Below are 13,680 nucleotides of genomic sequence, written 5' to 3' on the forward strand. Positions count from 1 at the left end.
TCTTCTCTAGTGAATAAAAAGGTTTGTTTTCCTGAAGTTTGCGGCTGGAATCCATTTCTGGTTTCCAAAAATTGTTTGTTGCTATACCATGTACTTGTATGAAAAAGTCCCTGTTCTCCTTGTATTGCTTCCTTTGTGTGAAATCCCTGGTGTTCCTGCCAGTCTCTCTGCATTTTATAAAAAAAACTGACTACACTAGGCATGAAAGCCCAGCGTGGTCAGTGTTCTGGCTGTGCTGATAACTGTTTTCTCTCCTCCAATGATCAGACTTCTGCTGACGTGCCGCCCCCCCCCCCCCCAATTGAACAGCTATTCACTGGGAGGACCAGTGTGCTACTGTTCCTCCTCCTTTGGCTCTCTGACCTCCTTATGCAGCTCAGAACAGAGATTATGGGATCACTTAGAAAATAGGGAAAAAAGGTATTTATAATGTTTTTCATATATATCTATACACAAATGTTTTGCCTTTAATTTCAGTTTTAAATGGAATAAGTTGTTTTATAAAGTGAGGGTTTACATAGACCCTAAGTCTTTTTTTCCCTTCAGTGTTAAGCCTCACCCAGAATCTGAGAAGACGGGAGATACAGAATCAGGTATAGAATTTAATAAAAAAAGAGGGAATTTTATATTTTATATATACACACTTTAGAGGCATGTATGTTTGTTTGTTTTGGGAGTGTAAGGGTTAAGTTTAATTTTAAGGCCTACATAGCTGGCAACGGCAATCAGATTGCTCAGCTGTCCACTAAGTCAGGAAATTAGATAAGGCACAATAGATGCACCTGCTTGTCTGTGATTGGACGAACCCCCTGTCCAGGCCTCGTTGCTCCAGGCCACATGACATTTCAACTCTGCTGATATCTCCTATTCATTGGCTTGATTCAATTTACCTGCTCGCCACTTGGATAATATAAGGCAACACAAATACATAACCCCGAGGGGAAAGGAGAGTAATTGTGACAAGTCATCAACGCCGCGTACGTGCAAGAGAGCATCTGGAAGGGAAAAAATAAAATTATTGATCATTTGTTGGCAGGACTTAGTAATTTATAGATTTTTTTTTTTTTTTTTGCAAAATAGGAAGGGTTCAAATATTCATGAAATTGATTCTGTTGCCTGGAGTAGGGAGAAAAGCATATAATACAATGTGCCAATACTTTAGCAAATATTACAGGGAGACTTACAGGGACTAAGCATGTCACAGTAAGGAGAGACATGGTTGCAAATCATTATCTACTCAACAAAGACAATATTTTAGTGGAATACTGATGCTTTTTTTTTAGTTTAAAGATTCAGTTACAATGCTTGGTTATGTGAGTTAAAGTCCCTGACAGTTTCTAATATCTGGCAGGAACTCAGAGCTGACTTCCTAGGTCTTTATGCTTGCTGAGGCCAGTAAGAGGGGCTTCCACCATCCCTGCTGGATTTTGTATTTATTTTATAATATGGAAAATTTTACAGAAGGAGCTGTATGTCTATTTATTTTTCCAGTACTTCAATGACTTGGCGCCCAAGTGATTGCAACCAAAATTACCTTGTTTGAGTCACAGCAGCCCAAAATAATTTATTGTAATACGTTCTTCTACTCTGCATTCTTAAAAAAGAAACCAAGTGAGCATATTTTCATCTAAATTTACATTAAATAATCTAAATATAATTTCAAGAAAGCAAAATTTCTTTCTCTTTATGTGAGTTTTGTGTCCTTAACAGTCAGGCATGTAGAAAAATGTACAGAAATAGGAGCTTTGTGGCTAACCCTTATCGTTTTCTGCCTGTCATAGATCATAGATAGGTCTAAACCTTCAAAAAAAGTTCTGCTCCTTTAATTCAGGAGAGCATTCAAAGCTTTCTGGTGGTCAGGCACAAGATGAAGAGGGGTCCTGGATACAGACAAACTGACAGGCAAATTGGCATTGGCGAGCTGAAGACACTGAGGCCATGGCTCTAGGGCAGGGGTCTCCAAACTTTTAAAACAAAGGGCCAGTTTACTGTCCTGCAAACTTCAGGGTGGCTAGACTGTGACCAGTGAAAAAAGAAAATGTCCTGGCGTCAGTGGTAAACAATGCCCTGTCATTGGTATTAGGGGAAGTAATTGTGCCTCATTGTTAGTGTCAGTGGGTGGAAAAGTGCCCCATCATTGGTATTAGGGGGAGTAATAGTGCCTTATTATTGGTGTCAGTGGGCAGAATTGTCTCCATCATTGGTATTAGGGGGAAATATAGTGCTCCATCACTGGTTTCAGTGGGAGGAATAGTGTCCCATTGTTAGAGTAACTGGACATAATAGTGTTCCATCATTGGGGTCATTGGACATAATACTGCCCCATCACTGGTGTCAGTGGGAGAAAGTATGTCCCATTGTTGGTGTTACTGGAAATATTAGGGCTCCATCATTGGTGTCATTGAACATAATAGTGTCCCATCATTGGTGCCATTGGGAGGAATAATGCTCCATCATTGGTATCAATGGGAGGAAAGTGCCCCATCATTGGTGTTAGTGAGAGGAGATGACTAGTACCCCATTGTCTGTGTCAGTGGCAAGAACTCTGCCACACTGTTGCTGACAGTAGAATAGTGCCCTATAATTGATTTCATTAGGAGGAATAATGCTCCATTATTGGTATCAATAGGAGGAATAGTGCCCCATCGCTGGTATTGGGGGGAGTAATAGTGTTTCATCATCGGCATCAGTTGAAAGAATAGCGCCCCATCATTGGCGTCACTGGAAAAAGTAGTGCTCCATCATATCAGTATCCCATCATTGGTTCCATTGGGAGGAATAATGCTCCATCATTGGTATCAATGGGATGAATAGTGCCCCATCATTGGTGTCAGTGAGAGAAGATGACTAGTACCCCATTGTCAGTGTCAAAGGCAAGAACTCTGCCACACTGTTGCTGTCAGTAGAATAATGCCCCAGGGACCGCATAAAAGCAATCAAAGGGCTATATCAAGTCACATTTTGGAAACCACTGCTCTAGGGTGATGCTAAATTAGGCCATACCTAGGCCACAGATGCTAGACTGCCCATAGAGGGACTGTCTTGGATGGCAAGCAGAGAGGGAGATGGTAAAATGGCTGCAAGGCTGTCTGAAAACAGAGCACAGGAAACAGCATTAAGGATGGCACAGAATGAATTCTGACAAAGTGAAAAGGAAGATTAGAGATGAGTGTAGAGTGTTCCAGGGCAAATTGAAACTGAGTATTTATATCACTAATATTCAGCAAAATTCATTGTTAAGACTGCCTTTGTGGCCTATCCGTAGACTCAAATTTAACATATCTGCATTAAGTGCATTCCCGTTTTACTCTGTGTAAGCTTGGCTGCTAATAATCTTAATGTACAGGAGGAGCTGGACACAGACTCTTAAGGGTATATTTGTCAAATGGCAAATAACTATTCTCGCATTTACAAGCTGCTTTTCACAACCATATTGGCACCGGATTTTCCCCCTATAATATAAAGCACATTTACTTACTGTTGTCTAGGGAGGAACCACTGCATTTGATTCCCACTAACTACTCACAGTCTACATTCACAGCTTCTCTTAGCTGACAATCCTCACCTATATTCATTGGGATTCACTGGCTGATTTGCTGTAAAATGTATGGTAAAAATTGAGAACAAATGCTTATGATTGGGTATCATTGTCCTTTCAGATTCAGTTTCATTGTGATAAGTATGACCCATAGTTCGTGAGGGTTTCAGGTATCATGCTGCATGTTAGTGGCTTTTATATTCCGAAAGAAGGTGATAGCATTTATACAACTGGTTGTGTTTGGTGATTTTTACAGATCTTAATTTTCCTGTTTTTCCACCAGGCAGGGATTGTAGCTGAAGTCAGCCTATACTGTATGTATAATGGTTTATAAGTAAAGTGCAAACTGCACACATCCGAGACTAATAAACATAAAAATTTAATTGTTCACAGCACATATATAGTAAGCAGCATTTTTACTTGGGGGGGGGGGGGGGATGGATAGGCAGGTGTACTAGTTTTCATGGAAATAATACTGTCAGTGTGTGTTAATATTTAAGAAATTACCTGTTTATAGTTTTTCATCAAATACCATATGCAGGCATGGTTTACCATTTTTGCTCCCTATATATACATTATGTTTCCTATTCAGTACAAAGAACAATGATGGGCCCGCTATCCCTTTGCAGACTATTGCCCTCTGTCTATAAAGATTTCATTGGAAGCTGTTGAAGGGACACTAAGCATACACAGGGTTGGGTTAAAAACAGCAGTGAATGCAGTGCATGTTGTTGGTGGTTTAGCATGTATTTAACATTTTCAAAGCAATTAAGCAACCATGCTGCTGTGCTGACTATACTGTTGATCATCACAATGATTAGAGGGTACAAATATACATATAAAATATTCGAATAACAATATGATGCTATAAACTGTTAAGACTAATCATGTCAGTATTGCTTTTTAAAAAGGATAATTGAAATTCCTTTAGGGTAAGGGACTGATGAAATAGCTATGTGTAAATAGGAATGAGAGAATTCTATATTTTGAAAGCACGCAGAACTTGTAAAAATGGAAGGCAGCACACGGTTTCCTCCTCACTGCCGCTTTTGTTTTACTGTCACCGGGCTGGCGGCTGTGGAGTTAAAACGGAGGATATTTGCAAGTCAAGCAAAATAAAATCATCTATCCAGTCCCTTGGAGACAGATAATGGCGTGTGCTGCTTTGCCTTATTAATTCAGATACAGTTATATCCTTCCAGCCAATCATAACCGTTTTGGGAGAAAGGCAAAGGACAAAATGATTTGGCAGCAAAATTGCCTCTCTGTGGCACGAGAGTGAGAACAAGACTGCGGGTCAGACTTCTCTTCCCGGGGTAAAATAAATAAGATTGCTTTCTCGTTAATTAGTAGAAGAGGCTTTGTGCAAAGTTGTTTGTGTTCCTTTTTTGGCAGCTCAGCTTGTACATAATAATATAACTGGGCATTTTCTACATGTTTTTTTTTCTCCATTATGTAACATGAAACAAAGCCTTCATTTAGGTAGTGTAACAGCTAATAGTTTAGTGCTCTTAACTTTCAGCACAAGGGACTCTGAGTTCAGTTCTGAACAGGAACAATAAATGCCTGAAACATCCACCTTATCCCTGTGTTTATTTCATCTCACAACCCAAAAACATCCTGATAGGTTGAAAGGCCATTACATTACATTACTCCCTAAAATGTATTTTATATGTATTACCTGTAGCACTGCCCCCTTGAGGACTGCTGAATTTTTTTACCTCTCGGATCCCCCTGGGTTATCGTTAGCAACTGCATGCAGAAACTTAACACTTTACTTTCTGACTCAGTCAATAAACAGTCTAGGGGTTTTGGTTGTTTTTGTTGTTTTATTATAAATAGGGATGGAAGAAAGGAAAACTGGGATATTCCGGAACATGAACTATTCACAATTCTGAGGACTTCTATCTGAACATGCAGCCAGGCTGCTAATTTCACCTTGCCACTAGATGAATTGTAGATACCGTCTCTGAAAAAATGACTTAGATTACACACTAACTTCAGGGCACTCGCCTAGTACCCCCTTTAATTCCACCAGCTGCCACCCGTCCTCTGACTACTCTACTCCAGGGTGGCCCCCTTCCTGGTCAGGCCCTTAGACACAATACCCTGTATTCACAATACTGTTTTTCCAGGTTCTCCAGTGTAACAACCCCTCTAGTCAGCTGTACTGGACCTCTGGGTTCAGCTCCTTCCTTATGGCTCACCAGGCCGACTGCCTGTGACCAAAAACCACCCACTGCAGAAGAGGAGGCAGCCGCCACCCTCCTTCCAGGACTCTGCTCACCAGCCAAAGACCCCGAGCACATGTGCACCTAGCTTTTATACCACACCCCACAATGCACCGAGACAGCAGTCTGTGTCAATCGCTGGGGCTGTATCACAGCCTGTGTTAGCATTGGTCAGGGTTTCTCCACTGTCCAATATGCCTCCCTATTGGACCAGTGTGAAACATTCCCCTAGACCAGATGAATCACACACTGACCACCATGAGCAGACCTAACTAACAGATCCTGCTCTCTGTTAAGCAGTAAGCAATATAGAAGTTGCCTGCTGCTCCTCTGATAGGCAGACAGAGCAAAAACTATTCTCACTCTCTAGCACCTACCTAGGAGGGTGCTACATACTCAATAGAGCTGCTACTACTTTTTATTTTTATAAGATAGTGATGCCAGGCTCAGGGTAACGATAGTCCTTTACCCTTTAAAATTAAAGCCACCAAAGGCGCCCATATTTTCATTCTTTAAAGCAGCATTCATCAACCTTTTTTCAGTTGTTGCACCCTCTAAAAGTATGCAAAATGTCCCAGTCAAAAATGTAAAAAAGGTCAATGTTACTTATCAATGGAAAGAGTCCCCCCATCACATCAGGGACCTCCCTATCACATCAAAGTCACCCCTGCACATCAAAGGCCCCATATACTGTACATGAGTCCTCCAAGACATTAAAGTCCTCCCATCATATCAGAGTTCCCCCATCACAACAGAGTACCTCATCAGATCAGAATTCCCCCAGTGCAGAGCCCCCCATCATATAGCCCCCAGTCACACAGACCCCACCATCACAGAACCCCCCAATCACACCTTTCCCCCATCACAGAGCTCCCCAATCACACAGTCCCCTTTTCCCATCAGAGCCCTACCATTTGGCCCCTAGAGCGTGGAGCTGTGGAGGTGGACTTCCAAAAGCTCCTGAATGTTGGGAGCAGCCTTGCATGCCACCTGCCTTGGATCAGAGTTTTGCATTGTCATGATGCAGGCAAGTTGGCCACCATCACTATAGCAACAAATGATGTTCTGCATCCTGGCCGTAGAGCATCATTGTTTGGTAAGGTGCTGGCAGCCAACCTGCCCACATCATGGAAACTCATGCTGCTAATCCATGGCAAGCTGGGTGCCAGGCTTGCAGCACTCTGGGGGAACCAAGGTGTCATCCTGGTGTGCCTCTCTGACAAGGTTTCACTGTCCTAATATAGGTTGACTATTCTGATGTCTGGGCCAAGCTGTTTGCCCCATGTTCAATAACTTTTGCCTGATCAGCCAACAATATGCTCTCAAGTGGGCAGTTGGGTAAACTAAATCAGGTCTGTAGTGATAAAGGGAAAAAAGTGAAAAGGACATGTAGAGGACTGTTTTATGTATAAAGAAAAGGTAGTATAAGGCACTGGAAGAAATGGAAGGCTATCCTCAAAAGGATTACTGGTGTTCCGTGAGAATTACCTACCCTGTGAGAATTACCTACCCCTCGTCACTTCCGGCCAGAAGCATCTGAGCAGCGCAGCAGTGCGCATGCCCAGAGCGCCGGATACCTAAAGGCAGAACAGAGGAGCTTACTAGTGCGCATGCGCACTAGTATAAAACGATCACGGTGTACCGTGAAAAAAACCTACCGACGCGGCACTTACCTAAAACAGCTGTGCTGACATACGAGTCATCCCCGCACCTGTCCCGGTCACTTCCCTGCTCTCGGCAAGTAAATATAAAAGCGGCTTTCGGCTCAGTGATTTATGTTTTCATACAGCCGCCGCCGCTTTTATATTTACTATCCGAGAGCAGGGAAGTGACCGGGACAGGAGCGGAGATCACTCCTATTTCAGCACAGCTGTTTTAATGTACCCGCTGCATTACATACAGTGCCGAGTACCGGAAGTGACGAGGGGTAGGTTTTTCTCACGGGTAGGTAATTCTCACGGAACACCGGACAATAAGTCAACTTTGTGTTGGAGAATATAACAGAGGTATGTTTGGTTTTGTAAAATTCTTTTTATTTGCTTTTTTTTATATGGTGCTCAAAAGAAAACATTTCAGAGGTGCGACCTACGCAGGGGTGCTCCTGCCTGGTTAGAGCAAAACAAAAAAGAATAAAAAGGACACTTGGTGCCAAAATAGAGCAATAGAAAACCATCAAACATTTACAAATTTTATGGTTGTGTGACTCATACTGAATAAGAATGACGTACGATATAATTAATTTATTCAACAGAATATAATCCCAGGAATCTACAGAGTTTCAATCTCACATTTCTGGATACTGTAACATTACAGTACTCAGTATACATTTTAGTTTACCAAGTAACTTGTTGATTGATTTTCTTTTCCCAGAATTTTAATGCGTGAAAGACATATATACATTTTTATGTACGTTTACCAAATTTATTATGTTAGGGACTAAAAAAAGTAACTTTTTTTAATTTAATTTTAAATATACTCACTTTGAACTTCTCTTTTTTGCTGCCTTATGGTCTGGTAAATACATATTTGAAAGTGGTAATTTATATCCGTTTTATAAGTTCAAAAATATCCAAACTAATTGTCTCAGAAATTCAGAGTTGTCCTGTGCTTTGTGCACACTTCTCATGTTATCTTAAGCTGCCCTCCCAGTTCTTATCTTGCCCTACTTACAGGATCTTTGAAGGAATAAAAGACTTTGAAATGTATTGCAGAGATGTACTTCATAGCAGTGAGGGTGCCTGTTTAAGATGTGGCACCAGTTCTGATCTATAGGGTACCGGCTCTGGAGCATAGATGTTGAAACCAAGAGTAAAAATCCTCCCAATATTCCAAAGCATGTACACTGTGCATCTTCCCTCTGCTTCTCAATTCTCCCAAAATTATGGCATGGAAAATTGTGACACATTAAAGAACAGAATAAGGTCAGCCACCTCTCGTCCAGCAGTGAAGATTGTTGGAAACACAGACAGGGAGAGAGCAGAGAGTCTGAAGATTGGTATGAGCACAGCAGAGTCCCTTGGGGAATCAACTACAAATCACCAGTAATGTAACTGCAGCACAAGGTACGCTCTACCAATTAGAGGTTTACTATGGAGTACACCTACCTCCCTGGGACAAACTCATTAGAGCTGATATTCCCTTATTCCTTACTGAAAAGATCTAATTTAAAGTCTACATAAATATTTAACCAATGATCACTTTGGCTTGCATTTCTTTAATATGTTAACCAAGCTCCTCACACCCTCACAAACTATGCCAATACCCAGCCCACACATGCCAACAGCCCAGCTCAGCCTTAAAGTATAACTGAAGCCAAAACTTTTTTTTTTAGTTTTGGATAGAGTGGAGAGGGATTAGAACCCCTCTCAGTTTTTATTGCAGTCTGTGCCCCTGTTAAGGAGATTCACCATCTCTATTTTTCCTTTTTACCATTATGTTTCAAAGTGAAAGTAAAGCAAATCCCAACTATTGGGTCATCCCCAGAAAAGTAATAGAGGGGAAATCTTCCAATGGGGACACTAGTTCTGGTGACCTGGGGGTCCCCATTGAATTCCCTTCATTTGCAGGGATTTCCTCACATCCTGTGTGGTTATGGGACAGGAAGTGAAGGGAAATCTCTGAAATGGGACACATATGGTGAAAAGAAATCTGACAGGTGTTATGACTTTCCCTTGATCTATCCAAAAGGAAAAAAAAGTTTTGCCCCTGCTTCTACTTTAAGCAGTGCAGGGAAAACTCATTGAATCATGGGAGCTTCAATTAAATTGCCTTCTTGTGATAGAATGCTAGTTTATCTAATATGTTACTTCTTCCTAAACTGTAGAGATTACAAATGGTAGAGACTTTTTGGGATAACTCCTTAAACCTCAGAAAACCTATTTCTTTATGGCTGCCCAACCCAGAGGATGACACCATTTTTTGAGCTTGCAATTATTTGTGTGTGTATTCCAACAACTCCTCCTGCCTCCCCTAAAACATTAGGGCTACCAACATGTGAAAACTACATTTTGTTTTCTGAACATTCTCTTATTTTAACCATTTCCGGTGAATCATGGGAAACTCCTGAGAAGAAAAACCATGTACCAGGGGGAGATCTTTCCCTCCCCTGTCTTGTACTTTTGATGCACTGTATGACTACTGTTTAATAAAGTTGTGTGCTTTTAGAAAAGACAATAAATATATTGAAAGTGAAGGGTTTTATAAAACATAAAGCTGATCTCTGGGCACAAAGAAAATATAGCCCCAAAGCTCCCTCTCCCTCTGCAGAGACTGCCCTATAAGTACATTTTAATTGAGTTTTTCTGCAGTCAGATTTGCCTTTTTGTTCAATGAGGTCATTGCAGGGCTCTACGTACAGAGCAGGTTTACACTGTAAACATTCTAGATGCCAGTGCATTGACAATGCTGGCCGCTTTTGCCTGCACTGATATAATAACTGACCATTTATGCATACATTTATTTTGTTCAACCTGCAGGCTGAAGGAAAGAAATCTAACATAAATGTCCATTTACCTTAAACAGCATTGATGGATGGATCTCCCCTGCTGGCTATTATATTTTGTCAGCCAGACAGCTAGAGCTCTCAGAATACCCATACAGTGAGAGCATCTGATTGAATGCAGTCGTTGTTTGGCAGACAATTTTTCACACGTCTCCTTTAAAAAGTTGATTGATCAATCGACTTTTGCAGAGTTGGTATGTACTGACAGAGGCACCCACAGCTTGATTTTCATCTGATTAATGCCTCGTACACACGTAGCGATCGTCGGCCGACCGATCGGCCGTCTTTTGTCCAGGGCTGTCGTGTCTGTTGAAAAGTGCAAAAGACTGCACACGAATTTTGTCGGCCAACAACAGCCGACTGCAGAAGTGATGTCATGTGATGGTTAACTTTCCTTGTCTTTTTTATTTTCTGAGCATGCCCAGTCTTGCTAATCTGCTGTCTGTCGGCCGAAATCTGTACTGCCTGGCGAACAATCGGCCGTTCTGGTGTTGGCCAACAAAAATTTTAATGCTTGCACGACAGATTCTGTTCGGCCGAAAGTGCGCTGTCGGCTGTCGGAAGCATCATACTAACAAGCCTACAATCGGCCGATCGGTCGTCGGCCGAATATTTACGGCCGACAATCGGTACGTGTGTACGGGGCATAAGTCAAGGTTGTGCTGTAGAGAGTGATTAAAGTGCAATGATCTCCACTTTCATCACCAGGACACAAATTGGCATGTTGTTAATTTACTTTTTTATAAGCCAACCAAAAGTCCTCTCCAATAAGGACACAGTCAAAAGCAAAAGGTAGTTTGGCGGACTCTTACCTGAATTTGCTTTGCAGAAGAAGTGACAGTCCACTCTTAAAACATTTTTCAAACTACAGGTATTAGGAAAGCCAAGTGTGATGTTCTGGTACTATATATCCCATTGTTTTAACAAAAGAGAACTGCAGGGAAAAGCAAAATACCAGTCACACCCAGGAAAAGAGATGTATATACACATATACAGAACTCCTCCAGTGTTGGCATAGTTGCAATGAAAGAGCATTTGAATTATTTGGCAAATCTGAAAAATGACAGCTGCCTGCAGATTAGAAAGAAAATTATTATTTAATGACATATAATGACAAACTATCTTGTGTATCAGTTATGCTGTGTCATTTTTTTTCTGTCAAAGTTAAGTTTTCTTTAAAAAATGATCCCATATAGCTTAGTTTGAAAGTAGTGTAACCATCTATATGTAACACCCTCCTAGGTAGATGCTAGGAAAAGTATATGTGTGCATACCTCCCAACTTTTGAACTTCGCAATGAGGGACACTAAAAGAGGAATATAACCTGCGGCGCGCGTAGAGCGCCGTGGCAAATTGTGGGTGTGGCCAATTGCGTAGCAGTGGGAGGGGCTTAAGGGATGGGGCAAACAAAACCCAGACTTCCTAGTACTCATAAAATATGCTTTGATTGCTCAGCCTACCTTAAAGAAGAACTTCATTAAAATAGTTAGAGACTGCATAGCAACCAGCAACTGTTGAGACAATGAAGACTTTGGTAAGAAGTATCTAATGTACAGTATTGTGTATATAGTGCAGGAGAGTGAAATGTACAAAATGCAGGAGACAGGAGTATGTAATGTACAAAATGCAGGAGACAGGAGTATGTAATGTACAGAATGCAGGAGACAGGAGTATGTAATGTACAGAATGCAGGAGACAGGAGTATGTAATTTACAGAATGCAGGAGACAGGAGTATGTAATGTACAAAATGCAAGAGACAGGAGTGTGTAATGTACAGAATTCAGGAGACAGAAGTGTGTAATGTATAGAATGCAGGAGACAGGAGTGTGTAATGTACAAAATGCAGGAGACAGGAGTATGTAATGTACAAAATGCAGGAGACAGGAGTATGTAATGTACAAAATGCAGGAGACAGGAGTATGTAATGTACAGAATGCAGGAGACAGGAGTATGTAATGTACAAAATGCAGGAGACAGGAGTATGTAATGTACAGAATGCAGGAGACAGGAGTATGTAATGTACAAAATGCAGGAGACAGGAGTATGTAATGTACAGAATGCAGGAGACAGGATTATGTAATGTACAAAATGCAGGAGACAGGAGTGTGTAATGTACAGAATGCAGGAGACAGAAGTGTGTAATGTACAAAATGCAGGAGACAGGAGTATGTAATGTACAAAATGCAGGAGACAGGAGTATGTAATGTATAGAATGCAGGAGACAGGAGTATGTAATGTACAAAATGCAGGAGACAGGAGTATGTAATGTACAAAATGCAGGAGACAGGAGTATGTAATGTACAGAATGCAGGAGACAGGAGTATGTAATGTACAAAATGCAGGGGACAGGAGTATGTAATGTACAGAATGCAGGAGACAGGAGTATGTAATGTACAAAATGCAGGAGACAGGAGTATGTAATGTACAGAATGCAGGAGACAGGATTATGTAATGTACAAAATGCAGGAGACAGGAGAGTGTAATGTACAGAATGCAGGAGACAGAAGTGTGTAATGTACAAAATGCAGGAGACAGGAGTATGTAATGTACAGAATGCAGGAGACAGGAGTATGTAATGTACAAAATGCAGGAGACAGGAGTATGTAATTTACAAAATGCAGAAGACAGGAGTATGTAATGTACAAAATGCAGGAGACAGGAGTATGTAATGTACAAAATGCAGGAGACAGGAGTATGTAATGTACAAAATGCAGGAGACAGGAGTATGTAATGTACAAAATGCAGGAGACAGGAGTATGTAATGTACAGAATGCAGGAGACAGGAGTATGTAATGTACAAAATGCAGGAGACAGGAGTGTGTAATGTACAGAATGCAGGAGACAGGAGTGTGTAATGTACAGAATGCAGGAGACAGGAGTATGTAATGTACAGAATGCAGGAGACAGGAGTATGTAATGAACAGAATGCAGGAGACAGGAGTATGTAATGTACAGAATGCCGGAGACAGGAGTATGTAATGTACAGAATGCAGGAGACAGGAGTATGTAATGTACAAAATGCAGGAGACAGAAGTGTGTAATGTATAGAATGCAGGAGACAGGAGTGTGTAATGTACAGAATGCAGGAGACAGGAGTATGTAATGTACAAAATGCAGGAGACAGGAGTATGTAATGTAAAAAATGCAGGAGACAGGAGTATGTAATGTACAAAATGCAGGAGACAGGAGTGTGTAATGTACAGAATGCAGGAGACAGGAGTATGTAATATATAGAATGCAGGAGACAGGAGTGTGTAATGTACAAAATGCAGAAGACAGGAGTATGTAATGTACAAAATGCAGGAGACAGGAGTATGTAATGTACAAAATGCAGGAGACAGGAGTATGTAATATACAGAATGCAGGAGACAGGAGTATGTAATGTACAAAATGCAGGAGACAGGAGTGT

This window comes from Pelophylax lessonae (genome assembly GCF_965119305.1).
Source record: "Pelophylax lessonae genome assembly, chromosome: 7".
Classification (NCBI taxonomy): domain Eukaryota; kingdom Metazoa; phylum Chordata; class Amphibia; order Anura; family Ranidae; genus Pelophylax; species Pelophylax lessonae.